Raw genomic sequence first — 5761 nt, 5'->3', positions numbered from 1 at the left:
GGAGGCTCAATCTTAAATCGATCTTGATGCAAAATTAAAAATCACCTTCCTGATTCTCTACTTTGGTGTGCCCCATAATTCCTCTTTGGTGTGCCTCATAATTCCTTTTACCCATTAATGGTATATTTTGTGCCTTGTGAGTCATGTTCCTGGAAATCTTTTGCAGTAAGATTTACCTCAAAATCTTAGAATTTAGGAATATTAGTGCTGCTCAATCCCAGTAGCTTTCATTTTACTTTTGAAAGTGTCATTATTAATATATGATATATATGGGTGCCGAAGTATGTGTCAAAAATCCATACTGGGTTAGAATAATAACCACCAAATTAATATGAGGTTTTGATATAATCATCAATGCTAGGGTGGGAGAGAGAATCAGTAATTAGTATAAGAGCCCTCAACGGATTGGCAATGTTTTTTTTAAAAGGGGGAGCAAATATGTTATAATGTTAAAATTTGATAAAGCTAGGTGGTGAATGCATATGTTCTTTTTTTAAAAAAATATATTTTATTGATTTTTTACAGAGGAACATGGATCAGCTGCCTCCTGCACACCTCCCACTGGGGATGTGCCCACAACCAAGGTACATGCCCTTGACCAGAATTGAACCTGGGACCTTTCAGCCCGCAGGCCGACGCTCTATCCACTGAGCCAAACCAGTTAGGGCACATATGTTCTTATATTAGTCTCTAAATTATCTGTGTGTATGAACTAATTCACATTTCTTTAAAAATGTCATTTTTAAAACTTCTTATTCCATTGTGCTGGTTATTTAGACTTTTTCATTGAAATCTTACAGAAAACAGCAGGAAACAAAAGTACAAATATTTTAAAAGTTATGAAAAGGAACTGAAGTTAGTGCATTACCTAAAATTACAATAGAGGAATTAAAAATAGGCATTCATATTGAGAGTGGGGAGGCGTAAGTGAACTAAGCTCTCATCTATCAGAATGGGAAGGAAGTCGGAAGTCCACAGATTGCCCGTCTGCTTGATAAATGAAGAAGTGGCAATATGACTGTATTATTGAGAGATAGGGAAGTAACCACCCAGAAAAAAATGTTAGAACTGTAGCTATTAAAAGTTTAAACGTGGTTGCTTTTCTAGTGTGGGTCTAGGGTCTGAGTGGAAGACAAAGGGGTATGGTAGGGCTAGAATGTAGGAGCAAAGCATTCCTGCTCTCCAAAGTGTATAATTACATATTCACTTTTTTATCTGTTTTCTCTATAGTTTTGGGTTTGGTGTTACTCTCATTCTTGTTTGATTTTTCCTGTTCATCTTCTTGTTGCTGCCGAAGTTTCACTTGCAGTTTGCTCTTTCTGCTCTGTTTTCTTCACTCACTGTAACACTTTGCTTTGCTGCTTCCCATGAAAGTTCTCCCTGAATTACATACAAAGGCCTTAACCAAATTGTGACTGTTTTCCTGCCTTGAATCATTCCTCAGTCTAATCAAAGCTGGCAGGGACTCTGGAGTAGGGGGGGAAGGAGGGCAGGAGAATTAGAGGAGGAGAAACTTTAAAGATCTATAATAATAAAAGCATAATATGCTAATTAGGCTAGCCGTCCTTCTGGACCACCTTCCAGACGAAGCCAGGGCTGCGAGGAAAGCAGGGGTCCCGGATGCTTGACAACAGCCGGAGGGAAGCCTGGGTCCCAGGTGCCAGAGGGAAGCCAGTGCCGGCAGCCAGGGGAAGGAAGGCCTACTCTTGCACGAATTTCGTGCATCGGGCCTCTAGTGAATAAATAAAGGAGAAACTGATATTTATTGAGTCTCTGCTAGGTGCCTTGCTCTGTACATGCATTTTCTCGGTTCTCCCTTAAGCCTCAGAGGCACTTTTATTACCCTCTTCTTTTCAGTGCACACTCTGTGGCTCAGATAGGCTAAGCAACGTGCTCAAGGTCACACAGCCAGTAAATAGCAGAGGGAAGTATCAGACTCAGTTGTGTTTAACTTCAAAACCAGTACTCTCTCCTCTACTTTTTATTTTTAATTATGTCAATTCTATTGAGACATGTTGCCAAGATGGCTTCCAAAAGGTTATATTAATTTATACTAATAATGAATGTTCATGTTTATTGGCCATTCATGTATTTACCATACACATATATTAATATGTGTATTAGCCAGTTGTATAATTGTTTCTCTAAATTTCCTGCTTATTCCATTTTTCTGTTCCCCTGCTGTGTTATATGTTATTTGTAATGCTTATTGATTTATAGCACTCTATAGTATGCATAATGACTCTTTATTTTCTGTTATAATTATTATTTCCTTTATTGCCATTTACCTCCCAACTTTGTGTATAGTACTTTTAAATGTAAAGCAATTATAATTGTTTACATTTTAATATTTTTTATAGTTATAAAGTTAATGTTACTTTTGAAAGAATTTTATCACCCTAAGGTAATTCACATTTCTGTAAAGTTTATTCCTGGTAGTTTTATAATTTTCTTTTTTATTAAAAAACTAGAGGCCCGATGCATGAAATTCATGCAAGAGTAGGCCTTCCTTACCCAGCTGCTGGCACTGGCTTCCTTCTGGCACCCAGGACCTGGGTTTCCCTCTGGCCGCCGACAGGCATCAGGAACCTGGGCTTCCCTCACAGCCCCAGCTTCGTCTGGAAGGTCATCCGGAAGGACTTCGGGTCTAATTAGCATATTATGCTTTTATTATTATAGATATTATTATAGATGTTTGGGTCCTTGATCTATCAGGATTTAGCTTAGTATATGATGTGAGAGGATATTAACATTTTTTTTCTTAAACAGCCAGTTGTCCCAAACCAATTCATTTTATTTTATATATTGATCTTGTGTGTTACCTTTGTGGTCTAACACACACACACACACACACACACACACACACACACACACAAAGAATCTGTCTCTAAATTTTCTAGTCTGTTCCACTGACTTATTTTCTAGTCCTAAAACAGTGCCATGTTGTTAAATTTGATATTTGGTAGGACAAATCCCATCTTCTTATAATATCTTTTAAATAAATAAATAAATAAACAAAAATCTCACAAACCAAGAATTAAATAGAACTTACACCTTTTTAAATGACTTGCTAAAATTCATGTGTCATTCAGAGATCGAATTCAGAGAAAAATTTCGGTCTTTTGAGTTTGGGTCACCTATTCATTTTAGTTTCCAGGTTTTATTGCTCACCTACTATAAAGTAGAAGCTATTCCAGCTTCTGAGAATCCAGCAGTGAAGAACACTACAACATCTATGCCCTCCTGGAGCTAACACATGTTCAACATTATTATTCATTTCAAATAGATATATTCTCCACATACCTCTGCTAAATTTTCCAATTTTGAGAAATAAATCTTAGTTATTACTTAAGCTTAATTAAAAGAGTTGGAATCTTGCACTTTGTATTTCACAGCTTTTTTTTTCTTGCATATAAATTTTGTAAGCTCTACAGTTTCACTTCTCTTTCTTTAATGCAAAGCGGTCTCTCATACACCCATGTTTGGTTTCTGAAAACCTCTTTGTACAGAATTAATTGTTAAGCTTAAGACTTTGTGAGAAAAATTAGGGAAATCAAGGTTATACTTAAACTAGAAAAAATACTTATTTTCCTTAAATAGTTATTAAAATAAAGTAACACATTTGGCATATTAAGCATCTGAAATTACTAATTAATTTCCATTCAGCATTTTCTTCCTTTGGGGAAACTTTTTAGAACTTACGTTATTAAATTTCATCAAGATTGTTTTATTTTGTAGCACATGATATTCATGATAAGAATCTTTTTCCCCCCTATTTTATTAGTTCTTTCTGATCATCACATTTCAAATTTTATGAGTTGGAGTAGTTGACTCCCACTATCTAGTCCAAAATGATCCCAAAGAAAGAGAGTAACTTAACAGGAGTTAAATATAATTATGTGTTTGAGCTCTAAAGATGTGGATTCAGAACCAGCTTTGCTGCAGAATAGCTGTGTGACCTTGAATAAGTGAGGTAACCTCTCTACTAGTAAGTGAGATTTCTCTGCATATAAATTGGTGAGAACATGAATAGAGCCTCAAAGGTTGTTGAGAAAATTAAATAAGCTTGAGCATGTCAAATTAACAGCCCAGTGCTTGTCACATAATACGTGTTAAATGATTGTTAGCCAATATTATTATTGAGATGTTTGTCAGTATCCTTTCACTACAAAGAGCAATGGTTCATTTGGGTGATGTAAGTAGGGGTATTGTGAGGATACGTGTGGAAATGAGGGCTGTAGGAACCTCCTGGGGACGCAGGGAAAGCTATGGAGCTGGGCCGCAGGGACACTGGCAGTCACTCAGGAACTAGAGGCATGCAGTGAAGAGTCACTGATCTGAGTCACCTCTGTGCCTTGGCAAGGTCAGGGATCCCATAACTGCAATGACTCAGCATCCTTTCATCTGCGCAGCTACCATTCCTATTTCTAGTCACCAACTTCCCAACTCTCCTATGAATACCTTTTGATTTCAGCTTACCTCGACTTCTGCTTGTTCATATCTGCTTCCTCAACCTTTCTAATAGCTCAAAGTTTTTAACTTATTCACAATTTGTCAGTTCTATGTCAGATTTCTAGGAGTTGGTCTCTGCTAACCCAACAATATCCCTATTTGAATAGAGGCTCTATGCCAACCTCCTCATAAGCCATAAACCCATCTAAAAACTGATTGCCTTGGGGTTGCATGCTCATTCCTAGTTTTGGTCAGCTGAGGTGGGAGAACTGGGGATTGAGGGTTTAGGGAAGGTTAGCAGAGGCCATGTGGTGACGACCCTCTTAGTAGGAGCCACAGGCTGTATGGTTTCCCCAAAAGGGGCTGTGTGATGACTGGTTTGTCCATAGCTCCACCTTGGGTACATTACATCTAACCTATTCAACATAGACAAAGAGAAATGTATTACTATTTTTCCTCCTTTCATAGTTATTTTATTATTTTGGTTGGTTTCGAATGGTGCAAAATTGGGCAATTTTTTGCTCAGAGGATTCAGAAAAGGTTTAAAAAGTACATGCCCAAACCCAGTCTTGCTTTCCATCTTTGTTTCTTGTTTTAAAATTATACCCTGTTTCTTTCTTTTCTGATCCCTGTAAATTGCGATTCTAGCCTTTAATGATCTAATGCTATCTCAATGGCCTTTTTCTGGTTTACATAATATTTGACCCTTATGTTTAATGGTTTATTTTTAGCTCCTCTTGGCTTCATTCAAACTCTTTTACTTCCTTCTATTCTTAATTTTTTTACTTCCTTTAATCCCAGGACTCGTTACTTCCCTTTCTGTATTTCAATAATTTAGGCTCTTCATGGTGCTTCTCATTTCCTTTGGGCTTTACCTTCATAGATTTCCCTGGAAGTTCTTTCCTTTCACTTCTTCCTTGCCTCTTTGTCATTGAGCTCATGGAATTTTCTCCCCCATTAACTCAAAACAAGGGTATCTCTGCTGGAGTAAGTAAGCTTGGTACTCTTTCCTCAACAAAAGTTTATTGTGGCAATCACTTTTTCTTATTCATTTATTTTTATCTACATCATTTCATGAAATTTATCTTCTTATTTTTATCAATCTCTTCTAGTGCCCCTTTATTTCCTTCTTGTCTTATAGAATCAATTAATTCCCCTGCATCCAAAGACAAATGATACCAGGTATTGCTTGTCTTAATGTGCTAGGGCTGCTATAACAAAGCACCATAGACAGGGGACTTGAACAACAGAAATTTATTTTCTCAAAACTCGGGAGGTTGGAAGTCCAAGATCAAGGTATCAGCAGGAC

This window comes from Myotis nattereri, assembly GCF_964212035.1.
Source record: "Myotis nattereri genome assembly, chromosome: 7".
NCBI lineage: Eukaryota > Metazoa > Chordata > Mammalia > Chiroptera > Vespertilionidae > Myotis > Myotis nattereri.
The sequence above is the reverse complement of the archived record's forward strand: the minus strand, read 5'-3'. Positions refer to the sequence as shown.